At 39.3% G+C, this 21,090-nt stretch overlaps 1 protein-coding gene across 2 annotated transcripts in view; it reads left to right on the forward strand.

Moving 5' to 3' along the window:
- Positions 1 to 4,163: 4,163 nt before the first annotated feature.
- LOC309799688 (3',5'-cyclic-AMP phosphodiesterase 4B-like) overlaps positions 4,164 to 21,090 on the forward strand; it is a gene marked incomplete at its 5' end in the record, with an annotated part of 525,358 nt that continues 508,431 nt past the window's right edge. Inside the window, one exon of one of the 2 annotated variants that reach the window (XM_082613098.1) lies at positions 4,164 to 4,195. Of the gene's footprint in view, positions 4,196 to 4,789; positions 4,867 to 21,090 lie in introns of those variants that run through there. The other variant, XM_082613097.1, reaches the window with a different exon arrangement.

Here is a 21,090-nt window from a genome sequence, read left to right on the forward strand (position 1 = left end):
GATTCTGTAACACATCATTAGCTTAATTAATTAAATAAGCATCAACTCAAAAACGTAGAAAAACACTACTAAGTAAAAAGAAGGAAAACAGAAACAAAGAACTAAGTCATTTAGAAGAAGAAAAGAAAGTGATTAGAATTAATACATAATTCTAAAAGCTGGGTTTTTATCATTATAAAACTAAAACATCTAAAATACTGTTAAATTAAGCAAGAAACGAGATACAAACTGCTAGGTATAAAATAGATAAGCAACAAGGATCTATTGTACCATACAGGGAAATATAGTCATTACTTTGTAGTAACTTATAGAGTATAATCTATAAATGTACTGAATCACTATGTTGTACATCTGAAATCAATACAATATTGTAAATCAACTATACTTCAATTAAAAAAATAAAAAAGATATAAATACTAAGACTTAGAAATGATAAAGGCTTAAAGCACAGAAAGAGAATGCTAATATAATCGTAAGGATTACTCTAATCTACTATAATCTAATCGAATATAATGTGTCCCCATAAATTTTTTTTCATTTTTGCCCCCCTTAAGAGAAAATTTTAACTTAATTTCTCCCTAGTGAGAGAAATTAAATTGTAAGGAATAATATGTCTTGAGTTAACTATCATAAACCAACTTTCTTTAGTGCATGTTGTTTACTTTCAACATTTAGATTCAGGACTTTTTTTTAATTTCAGGAAAATTCTTTCATAATTCTGTTTGAAAGTATTTGCTCTGTCCCACTGCTAAGGTTTTCTCCTTCAGAGACTCTGATTTTAGGTATGCTGGATCTTCATTATATTTCTTCTATTGCTGTCATTTTCATGTAATACTTAAAAAATATATTTCTCATTATTTTCATTTAATGTTGGCCATTCTTCTTATACCTGTCTTCACTGTTACTTACTTATTCACAGTGCTTTTTCCTCTCTGTTTCTTCCAATTTGTGTTGTATTCATTTTTGTGATGGTTCAGTTCTTTTTCTTCTTCATACCTGATTTATATCAGCTCATTTCAGCCTCGTCTCTTTTCTTTGTTTCTTCATTTATGCTGTTATCTTTCATAATAGATCATATTGCTTCGTTAACATAATAGTAAATATATTTCATTTAGGGAGGCAATATAGCTTAACAAATAAGAGTTACAGACACTGGAGAAAGAATGAGTGGGTTTCAATACTGGCTCCTCCTCTGACTAGCTGTGTGATGTTGAACAAGTTATTTAACTTTTAAGTACCTTAGTTCTTTTCATATACATAATAGGAATAACAATGATGCCTAATTTACAGAGTTGTTTTGAGAATTTATTGAGTTCATATCTGCAAAGTGGTTAGAATATTGCCTGGCAACAATAAATCCTATTCATGTTTTATCTATTGGATTCTTTTGCATTGCAAAAATACATTGTCACAATTTTCATTGGCTCTGTGGCAACTCTTTTTTCCTCATCTCTTGGTAAATTTTGATGGTTCTTTTTAAATGGTGTCTTTGTATCCTTTTATAGTATCTTTGTATCCTTTTTGTGCCAGTTTCTTCTTAATCACTCCTCACTACTGAATGAATTATATTTTTCTGGTCAGTCCTTATAGAAAGTTCCTGACATGGAGGCTTCAAGGTAGCTTTCCTGTTCTCTCAGTCAAAAAGCTCTTACTTTCTGTGGTAGATTGTTGTATTAAAGACCTCCAACAATGACACCGTTCCATATCCATGCCCTCCCACATTGACTCTATTCTTAGCTGTATGACTTACTTTAGCCAATGACACATTAGCAGACATGACACATGCAGCATTCTGAAAGGGTGTGAACATTGGGACCTGCCCTCTCTCTTGCTACTGGGAACTCTTTCACCCCCATATGAAAAAGCCTGAACTAGCTTTCTGGAAAGAGTCTCCAGGTGTCCAAGCCTTTCCTCCTGAGGCCCAAATACATGAGTGAGACCTGCTGACCCCACATGGAGCAGAGTCCAGCCATCCCAGTTGAGCCCACCCCAATTTGTCACCTCACTGAATTGTAGGCCAATAACTGGTAGCTTCTTAAACCATTGTTTTGGGTGGTTTGTCATGCAGCAGTAAATTACAGATTCACTTTTATTGCTGCCTCAAAAACAGACTGCTTCCAGTAATGATGGCTTCCTGTAAACGTACTCCCTTGGAGTCCCTGAAGTAAATTTGGTTCAGGAGACCTTTTGCTAACAGCTCTGTGCTCCCCAGTTCTTGCAAACAAGGAATAGGGTTCCTACATCTCATAGCAACTACCTCATCTTTAAGGATTATAGTTTTGTTGACCCTGAGACCTGCTACTGGGTTCCCTGGAAACCCTCTGTACCTCTTATTCCCTCCATGTGTGCCTCTTCTGCCTTATAGTTTAATCGATGACATCACCTTCATACTGGAGTCCATTTAATTCTTTTCTGCAACAAGAACACTTTGGACATATTTTTCAGAAGACGATATAATAACCTTGAGTGCTTTAGTAATCGTTAATACTTTTCAAAGTTCTAATATTCAGAGAGGGGGAGCATGCCACTCAGACTGGTTCTTTTTTTCTGAGACTGAATCACAGTTTAGGTTCCCATCCCACGCTCTATTCGGGCAACGGTCTCTTTATATTTAATGAGTTTGACTAATTAATCATCACTGGATTTCAGGAAAAAGAGATTATATTGTCATCATTTTACAAAGACTGTGTCAGAGCCATGACCGCGTTGCAGGATTTATTGGCTTCTCTCCAGATGCTCATTGCTTCCATATTATTAATTTTGGCTTTGGGCTCAATTTCAAGCTAATAGATAAGGTAGATGGTACAGGATGTAAAGCAACAGGTCCAAGAAGGCAGCATCTCAGCTGGGGAGGACCAGGTGTTCTACACTCCAAGGGCTAGTGTTTGGTAATGTTTCCTCCAAAACTGTAACTGGGAAACAGTGCAGGGCAGGAGTTCATTACCTATCTACATTAATAAGCTCTCAGGTGTGACTTTGAATGAGTGGGTATGTAAAGCTGGTTTGGATTAATTGCTGAATAATAGAAGGTTATTGCCACTTCTTTGGGACACTGCTATTTGCTCCTTAATGCACAGTTCAAAAGGGATCTAATTCCATGACCCATTCCCCCTCCAGCTAGAGAAAATTCCTCCCACTAATGTAATCGGTATGTGTTTCTGTTGTTTAATACTTGTATCGTCCGTTCTGGGCTTTCATAGTTGCTTCTCCCACTAGGCTGTGAGCTCCTTGGGTTTAGGAACTGTGTCCTAATCATCTCTGTAAGCCAGCATCTGGCACAGTATATTGTGCTCACTGCAAATGGGTGTACCCTAATATTTATTGGCATAAACTGAGGAATAAGCCAATTTTATCCATTAAGGTCTTTCTGGTCTCTAGCTTGTTGGAGCAGCTCAGTAGGCAGAGTTAGCTGCATTCCTATCTTTCTCTTTTCCTTACCAGCTTTCTTCTCTCTTTCCATGACTGCAAGGGTTGGACAACTGGGGAAAAGGAAGCCTGTGTTTCTCACATCGCCCCCCGCCTCCCAAGACCCCCATAGCTGGCAGGCCTCCACGCAGCTGCGTTCTTTCAAGGTGGGGCAGTCAGGCTCCCAGGTGCCTGTTGCTGGGTCACACAAATTCCCAAGTTTTGGGACCCACTCCCAGGGTATCTTGGTGGGGCACCTCCGCGGTGGTGATCTGACCGGTTGGCTCAGTAGCACTGCGCTGATCCACTCTTGGACCTCCTTTGTGCAACCCGAGAGCAGCGGGCTCTCACCCTCCCTCGGGCTCCTTCCACGTAATTGCCCCTCTCACCCTCTCGCCTCCCCGCACCCGAGCTCCAAGTGCTCTCCCTCCCCATCCCTCTTTGTGTCACCCTTGGCTTCGGAGCCTCTAGCACTGTATTCACGGCAGTTGAAGAGCGAGTGACTGACACTTTCCAGGGACTACCAATCGCGGCGAGCGCGGCCGGAGGGGGGAGGGTGCGTAGTGGCAGACGGCCGCTGGGATTATGAATGGGAGCGGGGAGGAGGCCGGCGAGTGTGGGGTTCAAACCAGGCTTTTCGGCATCCGGCTTTGGCTAAGCACGCAGGGCTGTGCGTAATCCTTCAGCCGGGGAGGGAAGGGAGATGCCGCGAGCTCCCGGCCGAGAGTGAGGGTTATTTTGCAAACTCCCTTGGTCTAGTGCTGGTGGAGTACTGCGGGCGGTCGGCGAGGTAGGTGGGGGTGGGGTGGGGGAATAAGCGGGGTGGGGAATCGGGGAGAGGCCAGACGGCTGGGGACCGTGTGCCTTGCTCCTTAGAATTGACAGGTGGCCGCCGCAGCAGTTACAACCTACTACACAGCATCTAGTCCGTGCAATATGATCCAATTGTTATTCCCCGCGCAGGGCTGAAGAGCGCAGCGCGGCAGACTAAGTGCCGCCGGCAGGCTGTCTCTCCGGGGGAGCGGGGCAGTGGGAGTACAGAGGGGGAGTTTGGGGGGCCAGCTGAGGAGACAGGAGCTCGGGGGCGCGTCGCGGCCGTCCGTGTCGCCCCTGCGGGGTCCTCCACGCCGGCGGGTCCGTGCGCGCTCCGCAGCCGCCCCCGGTTTGTGCGCGCCTTTCCGGGGCTGCCGGCCCCGCTTCCGCGGTGGCTGCGGGCTGCGGACCGCCGGCCGGGCTGCACGCAAGCGGCGCGCCAGCTTCTCGCCGGCGTGTCGCCGGCGTCTCCCCGCTGCCTCTTGTGCCCCGGGCAGGGAAGCGCGGAGGGCTCGCTCGCCTCGCACGGACTAGCTGCGTCGGGCGGAGCCGCCGCCGGAGCCCGGGCGTCCAGAGCGCGGCGGCCGCGGCAGTGCACCGGCGGCGCGTCGAACAGGAGGAGGGCGGCTTCCGCGAGGGTTGCCTGAGGTAAGGGCTGTCCCGTAGGCTGCGGGTTTACTTCCCCCCGTCTCTTACTCGGTCACACAGAGAAGCCGAAATGGAGAGTGTGGGTGCTGCGGCGCTGGTAGGGAGCGCGGGGGGAATATGGGGCCGCGCCAGGATGGTCGCCTTGACTGCGACGTTTCTACCCCTTGTGGTAAATCCGCCAGCCGGCCCTTACTCTTCGCTCGCTCCTCCTCTGCCTCTGCCTTCGGCCCTGAACTCCTTGGAAAGTCCCTGGGAAGGAGAGAGCCAAGGGAGGATGGAGAAAGGCAGAAGGATTCGCCCGGGAGTGGGCGAAGGGTTGGCGCGCTGTGCCGGGTGATTGACAGCGGGCACGGGAGGGAGCCTGAAGTACCCGAGAGTTTGCAGGGCTGCGGCCCCAGGATGGTCCTGCCTGCCCGGGGTTTGGGGCACAAGTGGGTGCACCCAGGCCACGGCTTAACGAAGGCTCCGCTAGGAACTTTTGGGAAGCTTTGTCTCATGTTTGGGGAGGGGTGCTGGGGTGTGTTTAGGGCCTGGCCCTTTCTAAGCTACGAGTGTGTGTGTGTGTGTGTGTGTGAGTGTGAGTGTGTGTGTGTGTGTGTGTGTGTAGGGTTTTTCCCGCTTCCTTCCTGCCTTCCCTCCTCTTCCATCTTCCTCTTTTGCTTCCTTCCTTCCCTTTTTCACAGACCACCCCCCTTCCAAGTGCTGTGTTTCAAAATATTCTGAACCTACTGTAGTCAATAGCTTTTAACGCAAGTATGAAGAAGAGAGCACAGAGGAATAGCTCTTAAACAGTGTGGTTCATTTTAAAGACAAATGTATGTGTATACACATGCCTGGGATAAATTTAAAGAAATATTTTGAGGCTCCTGCCTAAAATTACATTACATTTACATTATGTTTACATCACATGTATGTGATATTACTAAACAGAAATGATAAATCTGTGCATTTCGTCTCTTCGGTCTGTATGAGATACAACTGTTCTTTGAATCACATCCGTCTTTTAAATTCAGAGGTTTCTGGCTACTTGAAAGCCCTGGGCTACAGTGTAAGAATAAAAGGCACATTAAATTAAAAAAAAAGTTCAGTTGCTGGTTTCTTTTTAGTGGACCATCCACGTTCCCCATCTTCCTTTTACTAAAAGCTGGTTGTTATGCCAATAATTTCCATAAAAGCAAAAATAATCTGGGGACTTTAACCTAGTGTTTTTACCTAAGCCTGAGGTGTAGGGAGGGGTCTGGAAGTTATCTGTGCATGAATTCGACATGAAGGTGGATAAGGTAAATGATTTCACTTCAGGTGAAAGGAAATTCAGCTGCACTTCCCTCTGAAGTTATCTCATTTACATTACGATATGCCAAGAGAGAAATCCCCTTAATGTCAACATGTGTCTTCAGCATAACCATGGTCTATTCAACTCTTCAAACCTGTACTTGTAGGACTTGGCTAGTAACATATTTGCTGGCTGTTTGTGTTCTTTTTCAACAACAGAATCCCAATTACAAAAATTGAGTAAAGTTGTTGAGTAGACTGGAATGGTTGAGACGGCATGATTGATACATTGAGGCCATCTGTCTCTATATCTATCATCTCTCTGTATTTCTCATAACAGTTGTGAGGTAATCAATTTTGCAATATGTCTACTTGTATTTTTTTCTCAGCCGATCTGCCTTTTAGTTTATTTCTGACTTGACATATTTTACAAAGATAAATTATATTGAATTTCTCTAGAGGGTACCCACTTAAGCATGCTTGTTTCTTTTGAATAGAACTGGTTCTGATATGAGGAATGAGATATCAATCATATATGGTTTTCTGATCTTGGAGTCTTTTGCCTGTCTAGAGACAGTTATTTAATAATAGTACTGTGCCCGGGTAAGGATTTGTGTTTGATAAAAATATTAGACACAGAAATGGTATTTTCATGTTGTTTACAAACTGAAGCTTTAAAATTGTGAAGGAATAAAGAGTCCCAGGTTGCTCTTAATCTCTTTCTTATTTGGCCTACTTTGATTAGGGAACAAGAGGTACATGATGTAGTCTTGAGTTAGAAGGATTTGGGGGTTAGTAATTTGGATTTATCTTTTATTAATATGGCATAAAACGTCATTGCTCTTTCCAAGAAAATTTGAGCAGCAGGCTTAGGAGAAAGTGTTGGGGATGTTGATCACGGGACCAATGGGTTCCTTTGAGCGCTCTTTTTTTTGCAGTCACCTTGTGGTAATATGGCAGACGCTGTGATGTGCCAAACCCCCCTTCAAGGAGAGCTTGTTGCCCCAGCTTGTGGGAGTGCTATCAGTAGACGGTCTTCGAGGGCCAGTCCCTTTGAGGATTGCTTGAACTGTAGAAAGCCCCTTTGTCCAAGGTCACGCCACTTTCCAGGGCAGCTCACATCCAATGGCTGATCCATGTTAGAGTATAAAGGCTCGGCCATCTCAGTCCAGCTCCAGGTAACTCTGAAGGACCATTCTGGCTCTGGAAGCCCTCATGGGGCTTGTGTTGCAGCACCAAGTCTCCCTTTGCCCATTTCTGCTTCCTTCCCCATTCTCAGATGTTGATAGCAAGGCAGTGCTTAATAGAATTGCATGTTCAACTTCATCTCGGAGTCGGCTGCCCTGGGGAAGCCATCCTATAGCAACACGTCCTTCATGCACATTAGTTTTGCCTGTTTTAATCTTTTAAAATATAGTGTCACTTCTCACTGGAGGACATTTCTATGTCCTTGATCCTCTTCTGTCCCTCCTTGTTATACCATTCTTTCCTTTTAGTGGACTTATACTTTCTTTAGTCTCTTTTCGGTCTATTGATTTAAATATTGTATATATTTCTATACTTTGAGTAGTAGGTATTTTTATGTTTTCAACATTCACGTTTTGTCTTAACAGATGATATTAATCAAAATATCTACTCTCCTCTCGAATACTAAAAGGCTCTACAATATTATAATTCTGATCATACTTCATGTTTCATAACATTGTATAGTGATATAGTTCTACTACATTTTTTACAGCCATTGTGTCATTTTTTATATATTTAGTTTTTCCTTTTTTTGGATTGTTTTCATAGTCAATGCTCATTTAAATTTACCCACGTTTTCTATGTTCGCTATTGCTTCTTGCATTCCTCTCTTTCCTTCTAGATTCAAATTCCTCTTTATTAGAAGTATGTAGCTATTTGGTAAGCATATACAGATAAAACTCTTAATCTTTTTACTGTTGTTGTTGTTTGTTTGAAACTGTATTTCATCCTAACACTTGAATAATAGACTAGCTGAGAGCAGGATTCTAAGCTGACAATTATTTTTCTCATTATTTTGAAGATATTGTCTCTCTTGTTGATGATGAGTAGTTTCTTCATTGCTTTTAAGATTACTCTATAAATTAGAAGTTTGGGATTAACAAATACACAGGACTATATAGAAAACAGGTACTACTACTGTATAGCACAGGGAACTATATTTAATATCTTGTAATAACCTATAATGGGAAAGAATCTGAAAAACTATATGTACATATATATGTATTATATATATACACACACACACAAACACACACACACACACACACACATATATATATATATATATATAACTGAATCACTTTGCTGTGCACCTGAGACTAACACAACATTGTAAATCAACTATGCTTCAATTTACAAAAAAGAGATTACTCTGTCTTTGGTGTTCTGCAGTTTTACTGAGGTATGCCCAGGTGTGGGTTGATTTTTACGTTTTCTTCATGGGATTTCTTATGCTTCTTTAATCAGATGACTCTTCTGTTTCTTGAATTATTAAAAATTCATAGCGTATCTCATCATACATTATGTTGCCTATATTGTCTCTATTTTTTCCACTGGAATTCTTAGATATATATTGGACCTTGCTGTTTTATGTCTCGTGTCTGTTACCTCTGTATTATTTTCTATTAAGAAATATTTCAAAAAGCCATTTGGGTAATTATTCAGGACTATTTTCCAGCTAACTAATTCTTCATTGATATCTATTGCTTAAATTTCCATTGAGCTATGTTTTATTTTTTTATGTCTAAGAGTGCTATTTGATGCCTTTTCATATCTTCCTGTTTTTTCCCTAAGTTTTTCTATCCTTTTATTTTGGATTCTATTCTTATTTTGTCTCTTTAATAATTATACATGTACTTATTTTATAATAAGTATCAGATTGTTTTCTTACTTGAATTCTTCTGGGAGTTACTCATCCCAGTGGTTGGGTCTTCTGGTCCTTCCAGAACTATATATCTGCTTAAAGGAGGATCCTTTCCTCATGTGGTTTATTATTGGGATTATGAACTCATCTTCAGCTGGGTTTCTGCTTTTGGTTTTTCCCTGTGGTAGCCATATTCTTCCTAGTTTTTGGAAGTTTCCCTGTAGAGTGATATTGTGTTTGCTTCTGTAGATTAACCTAGGGATTTTGCTGGTCTAGGATCCATGAGATTAAAAAAATTATTAACGTATAATTGACATGTAATATAATTGACATTTTATTAGTTTCAGGTGTACAGCATAACAATTTGCTGTTTGTATGTATTGTGAAATGATCACATTAAGTCTAGATCATCCGTGGAATTGGCTTTTTCGTTAATTTCTTGGCTTGAGATTCCTATACCATGCAGGTGATGTAAATTCAAACTGTGTGTGGGGAGGTTGTTTAGGGATTTAATTCGAAGAATCCTTTTTCTTTTTCTTCTATCCAGAGACCCAGGAAGAGACAAACTTTCTTGCTGCTTCCAGGCCAAACTTCTAGTCCTTCTTAAACTAAATGGTCAATTCTTTCAGGGTTCTTAGGCAGAGGTCTCAGCTCCTTCTTTTCATGGGTCCCAAACTAAGTTTCCTGTCCCTAAACACATGTGAAATCTCCAGCTTCTTGGCATTTGTGCCTGCATCTAAGTTGTGTATAATTTTGGGTTGCTGTATTACCGATTTCTGTGCCTGCTATTACCATATCTGTTTCCTTTCTGTTCTGACAACTACAGATTACCTTTCTTTTTTTTTTTTTCTTCAGGCTTAACACTTTAACCTATTTCAATTTTTCTGGTCTTTTAAAAATCTCAGTATATATGTGTTTGTAGCGGAAGGGAATTTGGTTCACATGAACTCAGTCTGCCATGCCAGTGGCATAAGACGTCTTTCTGTGACTATATACACTGAGAATCAACTCTTTTCAGTTCTTTTCTTTTTTTTTGTACTATCCTCACATTATTTTTAAAAGCTTAATTTATTCTAGTCCCCTTGTCTGTTTTTTCTTTTTGTGACATTACTATTTATGTTGAGTCCAGGGCAGTTGACTTACAGAGTGTCTCTAAGTATGGATTTGTCTAATGGCTTACTCACTTGGTTAGGTTCAGGTTAAATATTTTCAGCAAGAATACTCCTACATTGGTGATATGTACTTCCTATTGCATCACAACAGGAGAGTCTGTTTGTCCCATTACTGGTGACTAAGTCAGAGCACTTGAAAGATGGTCCCTACCAAATTGATCCTTTTTTTTTCCTTTGAGGTTAATATGGACTCTGTAAAGTGATACTTTGAGACTATGTGAAAGACCAGCTTCCCCACAACTTTCACCCAGTATTCTTTCTAATTAAATTTTTTTATTTTGAGACAATTGTAGATTTACATGCAGTTGTGAGAAATAGTACAGAGAGATCCTGTGTACCCTTCATTCAGTGTTCCCCAAGAGTAACATCTTGGAAAAGTATATATAACACAGTATCACAACCAGGAGACTGACACGATATAATCTGCAGCTCTTATTCGGATTTACCAGTTTTACACTTATTTGTGTAAGTGTTTAGTTCTATGCAATTTTATCACATATGTAGGTTCCTATATTCACCACCACAGTCAAGATATAGAATAGCTCCATCACCACAAGGAGCCCTGGTGCTGCCCTTTTTATAACTACACCCACCTCCCTTGCACTCCCTGCCCCATTCCTAACCTCTGACAACCACTAATCTGCTCTTTATCACTATAAATTTGTCATTTCCAAAGTGTTATATAAATGGAATCATAGGTTATATAATCTTTGAGGTTGTTTTTGTCCTCCACTCACCATAATTCCCCAGAGAGTCATCCAAGGTGTCATATGTGTCAATGGTTTGTTCATTTTTATTGCTGAGTACTGTCCCGTTGTATGGGTGTACCCCAGCTTGTTTAGGCATTGAAGGACATTTGGGTTGTTTCCAGTTTTTGGCTATTATGATTAAGGCTGCTATGCACACGTGTGTACAGGTGTTTGTGTGGATATAAGTTTTCACTTCTCTGGGATAAATGCCCATGGGTGTGATTGTTGGGTCCTATGATAATTGCATGTTTAGTTTTATAAGAAACTGCCAAACTATTTTCCAGGGGGGCTGTATCTTTACATTCCGACCAGCAATGTATGAGCGATCCAATTTCTCTGCATTATGTTAGCATTTAAGTCTGCCATTTTATTATGTTTTCTCTTTGTTTCCTCTGTTTCTTGTTCCTTTATTTCTCTTTTCTTGTCTTCCTGTGAGTTATTTGAACATTTTATAGGATTCCATTTTGATTTATTTATAGTGTTTTTGAGTGTATCTCTTTGTACGGTTTTCTCAGTGGTTGCTCTGGCTATTACTATATGCATTTAGGTCTCTTCTCTTGGTTCTATTTAAATGCGGTTGTTCTGAGTGTAAAACAGTGTTATGTTTTTTGTTTCACTCATTGAATATTATTTAAACAACTCATATTGGGAAAGAATTTGTGGTTGACAGTTCTTTTCTCTCAGCACTTGAAAAATGTACCACTTCCTTTAGGCCCCCATGGTTTCTGATGAGAAAATTGTTGTCATTTGAAATTGATGCTCTGCTAAAGGCAATGTGCCATTTCTCTTGGGCTAGTTTAAGATACTTTCATTGTCTTTAGTTTTTTAGAAGCTTAGTGATGTTGTGTATTGGTATAGATTTCTTTCGGTTTATTCTGTTTGAGATTTGATCAGCTTCTTAAATCTATAGGTTTGTGTCTTGCACCAAATTTTTCCTAGCATTATTTCATATTTCTTCAAATACTCTTCAGCTCTACTGTCTTTCTCATGTCATTCTGGGAAGTGATGATATGAATACTGGATCTTTTGTTACTGTCCCACAGGACCCTGAGGCTCTGTTCTTGTTCTTCTCCTTTTCCTTCTCCTCCTCCTCCTTCTTTTTTGTTTTGTCTACTTTCTCTCTGTTGTTCAGATTGGACAAACTCTATTGATCTATTCTGAAGTTCACTGGTTCTGTCATCTCCACTATTGAACCCATCCAGTGGGTGTTTTATTTTGGTTATTGTATTTTTTAGTTCTATAATTGCCATTTGGCTATTAGAACTTATTAGAACTTATGCATCTTCGTTGAAATTTTCCATTCTTTTTTTTTTTTCAGAGAATTTGAATTTGCTTGTTGAAGCACTTTTATAATGGATGCTCTAAAATTCTTACTAAATAATTCCAAATTCTAACATCTGATTCACTTCAGTGTTGGTTTTAGTTGATTGTCTTTTCTCATTCCAGTTGTGATCATGTCTTGGGTATTTTGGCTACCATGTTAAAAGGGTCTGGGTCCTGCTGAAATCTTATACTTTAGCAGACAGTCACCCTGTGTAGCTTTAGTACACATGTCCAGGATTACTTTTATGGGCTGTGGTTCCAATGACAATTTACTTTCCAGAAGCTTTATGGTGCTGCTTCAGTCTGCCTGGCTTGACTGGTGCTTCTGGAGCTCCCACTGAACTCTGCTGATGCCCCTGAAGGGGGCAGAAGGGGCCTGCCAAGGCCAGTCCCACGGATGCCTGTAGGTGAGGGAAGGGATTTTTCAGCCTGCAGGAATAAGGAGCACTCCCGGGCCTGGAGCTTGTTATGGCAGGAATCCCCCTGCCAGTGCTGAGAGGCCATCTGGTGTTGTTGGCTGGATCGCAGTTAGATACAAGGGAGGAATGTAAGCTCACCTGTATCACCTACTGCTAGATTTGGGGGGTTGGGAGACCCTGGACCTGCATAACCTGCTTTTGGGTAGGAGGCCATAAGGTACCTTCTGCTCTGTTGTTCCTCTAGTCCAAGGCCACTAACCAGTCCACCTCCTTTTCACTGTTCTGAGTCCTCCTTTGGTTGCCTCTTTCCTTATTTTCAAGGTTTAGAGTTATATCAAGTGGGGAGGAGGAAAGTATATGCCATCTTGTCTGCACTGGAAGTATATGCTTTTTTAAAAAACTCTTAACTCCTCAGCCACGTTATCTGTTAATATAGTAGAAAACACTAGTTTGACTTGTGTTCTCCTGTAATTTGCATTTGTTTCAGAGACACAGTATAACCTCAGTTTAAAAAATCAGTACATATCTTATTTACTTTAATTAATATTACTATAATTGAATAATTTAATGTTAAGTCACATCTTGCCAGTGGAATATAAGACAAAAAAATCTATGTATACTGTATTTTCTGTATTGAATATTTTCCTCTAAGTTGCCTTAAAGCATTTGAAAAATATTAATATCTTTTATCTGTTGCCATCTCTGGGAATTGCTAAAAATAGCCTATATCAGATGGACTTTAAACAGTAGATAAAATAAATGACATTATTTGCACAAGCAACGTACTGATATTTTGTGTAGATTAAGGAAAAGATAACAGGATTCTGGTTTTGGCTATCCTGGTTTATACCACAGTGCTGACTCATAGAATTACAGCCTTTCTAAACTGAAAGCAAACTTAGAGATCACCTATTTCAATCCTATTGTTTTATAGTTAAGAACATTGATACCTTGAAAGGCCATAGGGAGCTTAATTTCCTTTAATTCAATAATGGCAGGGCTTGTTTATTATAAGTTCTTAGCATTTCTTAATTTTATGTTTTCTTTGAGAAATCAGAATCACTTTCTTTTGAGAAGACTTAAAATTTTATATTGAGGCATGGGTTTTCAGTACCCTTTTCTAAAGAGAAAATAATACTTTAATAAGTTGGGATGGCATGATGGTACTCTTTAAAAAATAAGTATGTTTGAAAATGTGATGAACATATGGACCAATTATCCTGCAAAATTAACATAAACTCAAAAGTTTGCATATAATCTTGGAGATTTATGAACTCCTGAGGAAGAGTCCTAGATTCTGTTTTTGTACTGTTTGTACCTTGTGATGATATCTGTGGATGGTCTTTGCTGGGAAAGTGACTTAAATGTCTCATTTTATAGACAGATTCACCTTTAAAGGCTTGTGGGTTGTGGCACCATGCATTGGTGTGCTGAGGAATTTGTTTTCCTGCAGGTTCTAGAGAGCCAGTAGGTGAGAAGGATATAGCAGGACCAGCAGATGTTAAAACAGACTGTGGGAAATAAAAACAGGCAACTCAGCCTACAATACTTGCTCCCCCCTCCTCCATACACACACAAACACAGATCTCTAGATTCCTTGGAAAGATTCTTCCTCTGCTCCTGTCTCCTTTCACTCTCTCACTGTAGAGAGGAACATTGCCCTTGGAGGCTATTCTCCCTTCCTCTAGTAAGGCTGCTCTGGTGGTCATTTTAACCTAATTTCACCCATATCAAATGTTATAGGTTGAAAGAAGAAAGCATAGAGTGGCGTTTGATGTATTGACTGGGGACTTTTTGAGAGTAAGAAGAAAATGACATCCATGGTTTTTCTATATTATGGATCATAATAATTTAAGAGCACAGAATGATACATGTCTCTAAATTGAGAGATCAGGAAGTATTTATTAGAGTAGTTGAAATTACTTTTAGGAAGCTACCTATAATCCTTAAAGGAAGCTACTCTGTACTTCTCTGTAACTAAGACCCTGGGATGACTTGAAGTGCCATGATGTATACTATGGTGAAAAACTCAATGCGGAAAAATGAGGTGGTTGTAGGGAAACAAATAATAGAATGACAGGTTTTTCTTCCTAGTGATTTTACATCTTTTAAAAGAGTGAAAGGAGTTTTGTTTTTAGGGTTGCTCTTTAATAACTGCATAAGTGAGGACTTGGAATAAGAAGCCCTGAGTTTCTGTCCTGCTATGCAACTAAGTGGGTAAATGACATTCCCTGTGTAAGGCTCAGGGTATAATTAAGACTTTGAATTATGATAATTTCTAAGATTCTTTCTAGCATTATGATTTGGTAAAACTTTAGATTAAAAGGTATTATTTGACACAAAATTAGTGGAATTTTTGGTTAAGCCTGTGTAATTAAGCATAGTCAATATCTGCAGGTTCCCACACCCGCCATTGAATGAGGGCTGACCTACTACGTGGATGTGGAATCTGTGGATACTGAGGTGCCACTGTACTATGCCATTATATATAAAGGACATGATCATTCACATATTTTGGTATCTGTGGGGGTCCTGAAGCCAATTTCCCCACCCTCTTCCCTCCCTGCAAACTGAGGGACCACTTTATTATTCATAAGAAAGCACTCCAAGGAATCAACTTTTTAATTTGAAGTTATTATAATATAATAACTTGATTTGATCTGAAATTTACAATAATTAGAGAGGTCATGGTTGGATGAGGACTACCCAACTATATGGATACAACACAACACAGTTTGGGAAATGAACACTTTAATGCTGATGGTGATAATTAATAATATGAGGATGCTAATGAGGATGGCTCTAGATTTAATTGGTCTGGAGGTGTAGCGATATTGTGGATTGCTCCTTTAGCATCCATTCACCCTCTTTCTCTTTCATCTTCTGCTGCTCTACAAGCTGGAAAGGAAATTATTCAACTTCCTAATCTCCCTTGAAGCTAGGAATGGCCCACATTACAAAGATTAGATGGAGATTTCTGGGGACCACGTACATTTTTGAAAAGGCAAAGTTTCTCAAGGCTATTGCCCTTGACCCTTATCACGTTTTTTGCTTTGAGGTGAGCAGCTATCTTGCAAGCATGAGGAATAAAACCACAAACTTAGGATGATAAAACTTGGATTCTTGATGACATCTTAAAGTGGATATATCAGCTCTGCACTGCCTACCTCCAGTCTGTTATTCCAAGAGAAAAAAATTAAAACTCCTAACTCTTTCTTCCACTATTTATTAGGTTCTCTGTTACTCCCAGCCAAATACATTCCCAACTGAATATGTAAAGTGATTGTTATGACTTTGCATTTTACATTTTTGAAGGAAAAAATTAGTGTTTACAGATCTTTGTAATTACTGATCTTGGACTGTGAAATTTAGGCTAGTTGTTATAAATATTATCATTCTGAGGAATCTTGGGTGTGAAAATTTTGGATAATTTGTAAAATTTTTATTTTATTGTTCATAGCATGAAGAATAGCATAAGACTCCAAAAATCTCTATTTTGTATTGCTCAGAGAGTATTTCAGATTTTATTCAATGGGTGAAACTTATGTGAGGAAAACTATTTCTGTGAGTCACACCTCCTACTTATCTATAATCTTCAGTAAGATGGAGATACAGCTGTAGAATACCAATGAGTCTTGAAAAAAATGTTTTCCTCATTTGGTTTATAGGCAAAAATGTATAGCAGAGTTGGTTACCCTCTTTGCTGTTTAGTCTAGGTTTGTTTCCTTCTGACTTCACACTTTCACATGAATGAGAAATACTTTAAAGCCGGACTTTAAAGGTTAAAGAAGGATAGCCATTCACAGTAAGTGAATATAAAAGATGGAAAATAATTTATTGTGTGACAGAGTATCTGCCCACTTTTCATTTGGATTTGCCTTTCTTAAGTGTAAGGGATTAATTTTTGCATTAAACCATTTGATGAGAGGAAAGAAGAATTCAATTGGGATATATTTGTTATTTTATCAGGATTGTATTCATTTGAGAGTAAAATTTGACATGTAATACTAACAAGGAAGGAGTTATTTATTTTCAAAATTTTTAATTTTTAAATTTTATATTGACATATAGTTGATTCACAGTGTTGTGTTAGTTTCAGGTGTACAGCAAAGTGATTTAGTTATACATATTCATATATCTATTCTTTTTCCAATTCTTTTCCCGTACAGGTTATTACAGAGCATTGAGTATAGTTCCCTGTGCTATACAGTAGGTCCTTGTTGATTTATCTATTTTACATATACTAGTGTGCATATGCCAGTTCCAACCTCCCAATTCATCCCTCCCCTTCATCTTTTCCCCTTGGCAATCACAAGTAAGGAGTTTATTATTGTTTTACATGCCATGAGATATCTGGAGGGAGAGAGTACAAGGCTGGAGCAACTGCACCATCCTTGAGGTAATCAAGAATTCAGGCTCCTTCTTGCTTTTGGCCCTACCACTGTTAGTGTATGGCTTTCCCTCTCTTGGTGGAAAGACAGTTAGTGAGCCTCCAAGCATGGCTTCTGTACTACAGGCAGGAAGAAGAGGCTGGACAAAAGGCATGGCACACATCAGCTGATAGTCCTTTTAATAAGGAAAATGATAGCTCCCAGGAAGATGCATCTGGTAGACTTCTACTAATATCTTATTGACCAGAACTATGCCAGTGCCTATCCTTAATGGCAGGGAGGTCTGAGAAATAGAAGGCTTAAAAATTTTTTTTTTTAAATTGGGGAAATCAGTACTTCCCCAAATGCCAGGATTCCATTATTATTAAGAAACAAGGGGAGATTGGATATTGGGTAAGCAACCATCATTGTCATTGCATTTGAAGAATATTTTTCAGCTTTAAAAATATTTGTTGTGTTGTATCAATAATGTATAATCTGGAGATTTCTTAAAATATGACAGTTTTAAAATAGTTATTATTACTTGTCTTAAAGTCCTAGAAGTTAGTCCTTTAAAGTTTTGTATAAGTTGTCACTTTGTGTCAAGATAGCTGACTGACGTATAAAACTCAAAGTATATATTAATAGAAATTAGTATTAAGCTAATTGTGGGTGGAAAAGGTCATAATTTCCTTCTGCAATGACATCTATAAGTGTGAAATTCTGACAAATCAGACAGTGACAATATTATATACTATTCATTCATGAAATACTGTGCTTTATTTTTTGTATAAATTTGCATTTAGTTATTTTGGGCTATTTTGTTGTTGTAAAAATTTTAATGACATATATGAATAATATCCAAGAACAGATATTTATCTTAAAAAGAATAAAATTGGCTGAATTCCAGTATTTCTACTTTGCTGTTCTCATTCAGGGTATTGACAGAAATATTCTGTAATTGAGGGCTTATTCTCTAATTGATGTAGGCACTCTACTTAGAAACTGTTTATCCACATCAAGGATAATAGATCTTTTCTGGTTAAGTTTTTTTCCATTAAAACAGGGTGAGGCAACTGTTCTCGCTACACTTCAGAGAGAGAGTACAAAGATAAATGAAATAATGGATGTGAAGTGCATTTTTTTTCCTCTGAAAGAAGGTGTTATATAAATTCTATTAATAGTATCAGTACTGTGTAAATAAGATAATGGGAGAGCATTTCCAAAAGTGAGTATCATAACCAGGAATTTTGAGTGCCATCTTTTTTTTTTTTTTTTTTTTTGCAGTATGCGGGCCTTTCACTGTTGTGGCCTCTCCCGTTGCGGAGCACAGGCTCTGGACGCGCAGGCTCAGTGGCCATGGCTCACGGGCCCAGCCGCTCCGCGGCATGTGGGATCTTCCCGGACCAGGGCACTAACCCGTGTCCCCTGCATCGGCAGGCGGACTCTCAACCACTGCGCCACCAGGAAAGCCCTTGAGTGCCGTCTTTAGTGTCTGTTTTTTTCAATGAAGAGCAATATAGCAACACACTCTTACATTCTTGCATTGAAATATGAAAGGTAAACCTCATTGTGCGGGGAAGAGAATATATAGAAAGAGTTTCAAAGAGAGGGATTTATTGAATAATGCAACATAGTAATAAGTTTTGTCCAGATATAAAAGGTCTTTGGGTCTCTTAAATGGTTGAAGAAATGGGAAAACTGTGATTAAAATGTGAATGTGGGTTACAACCTAGAATGCAACTTTCAATGGCTCTCTCTTGAAAACAATGAGCCTCTGCCTGACTCATAAAAATCTTCAAAAAAGGTTTTTGTAATATCTTCAGTAAAGGTTTTTGTCATCTCCTTGCCCACAAGATTTTTTCCTTGAAAGAAAATTTGAGAAAGGCAGTTTTTCCTTATTTCCGACTTAACTGCCATGCTTTTTATGTGCTGATCCTCAGTAAAGATGAATTGAATTGTATGGTGATAAGAACCCTTGACTTTGAGCCAGGGAGTAAGGTTCCTGTCTCAGGTTTGCTACTAACTTATCTTTGTAACTGGGAAAGATTTTCAATTGCTCTTTGTGAAGAAACACCTTCAAGCCATATCCTTCTCCTCTTCCGCCATTCTAGATTTACGTTGCTAAAGTTGACCAACTGAGGTCACAGGAGAAAGTCATATTTCTGTGGGAAGAATGTTGGGCCTCTTTCATGTCAGTCTTTTGAGATGTGTGTTCAGTTGTGAAACTGGCCTGTGAAAGCTGGTCTGGAAATGGGTATGAGGAAGGAAGCTTTGCTTTTTTCTGTGTCTTATTCACTTGGGTGATTTGTGGAAGGTAGTGTTTCATTGTGGGCTCATTGGTGGTATATACCAAACAGACAGTAGCTAAAATGGAACAAAGTTTGCTAGTTAAGGAAAGCATGTCCTACTTTGTAAAGATTATCCAGATTATTTTTTATCTATTATCTATCTATCTATCTATCTATCTATTTTCCAAATCTGTAGGAAGTCTTGTTTAATTGTCTTATCTGTTTTATGAAAATTAAGGGGAATATCCAATCTGGCAATAGCTATAGGTGGGAAGAGTGCCCCCAGCCCAAACCAGTGTGGTAATAGCAGAGGAGATTATGGTGGAAACTGAGGAGATGTGGCTGCCAAACACTCGAGGTCTAGCTCCATTTTTCAAATGAAAGCTCTTCTTCCACTGCACTTTAAAAGCTTGGGGTTTACTTTTGTGGAAGATGGTAGCCGATTCCCAGAAGGGTTGCAGTTTTCTCATCTAGAAAATGAAAGGATTAAGCCTGGTTAGTTTCACAGCCATTTTTATTTCCCCCCCTCTGACTCCCTTGTTTTGAAATATTTTGTCTATCAAATTATTTCCATAATTATATCTTTTAAAAGTAATCAGCAGCATATAAAGCTGCCAATTAGAGCTTCCAATTAACATGAGAAAACTAGTGTTACCTTTTGGAGAAGTTATCATTCAGCCTAAAGCAAACAAATTTGGAATTTTTGTTCAAGCAAGAATGTAATAAATGTTGGCACATTTATCAAATTGCAAGTTTACAGTTTGATATGTCATCGAAAGCAGTGGTTCCCATTGCCCTGTTGTACCCTTTTGCATCTCTGGTTCTTACTTTCTAGAGGGATTACCTTCAAATAGTATACTGTTTTTTCATGTTTGCCTCCATTTTGTGAAAACAAGATGCTTATGATGCTATTTTTTGATTTTTTTAGTTTTCTTCTTTATATAGTTATTTCCTGCTATGGAAGATGACACACATACGTTCGCCTACTTTGCTTCCTCAATTTAATTTTTAAATTGCTCTGACTGTAACTATCACTCACAGCTGAATCTTTTGGCATATTATGATATGATTACATTTCCTTTCTTATAAATGTTTTTATTGGGTTGGCTGAAAGGTTCGTCCGGGTTTTTCTGTAACATCTTACAGAAAAACCCGGACGAACCTTTCGGCCAACCCAATATTTTCCCCATATTTTATGACTTTTAATTATTTTATTTTGCTCAGTTTTTGAAGTCTCTCTCACTATTTTACCGTCAAAATCTCCAACTAAGTTGTAAATCTCTTCTTAATATATTTAGTTTAATCAGACAACCTATACGTTCGTCTTTTTCTTGGCCACATTCATCCTCAAGCTGTTCATACATTTGCTCATCGTTGTCATTGTGGAATCTTCCTTTTACATCTAAATTAGTTAGGGTAATCTTAGGCTGAGGGAACAAGTAGTCCACAAATGGATAATGGTTCAAACACAACAGAAGTACATTTCTCACTCATGTAAAACTACTGAGCTCTTCTAGGTGAATAGGGTGGGGTGCTGCGCTGTTTCCTGCGGTCACTCAGGGACCCTGGTTAGAGGTACTACTATTTTCAGTACGTGGATTCCACAGTTGTCATGGTCAACTCCATTCAGTCAGGCATGGACATAGTCCTGGGAGTGGCTCACACCCCTCTCACTTGGATATCATTGTCTAGAACTCAGTCTTGTGGCCAAGTCTAATTTCAAGGGTGGCTGAGATAA

Source organism: Mesoplodon mirus (assembly GCF_964341445.2).
Source record: "Mesoplodon mirus genome assembly, chromosome: 3".
NCBI classification, from domain to species: domain Eukaryota; kingdom Metazoa; phylum Chordata; class Mammalia; order Artiodactyla; family Ziphiidae; genus Mesoplodon; species Mesoplodon mirus.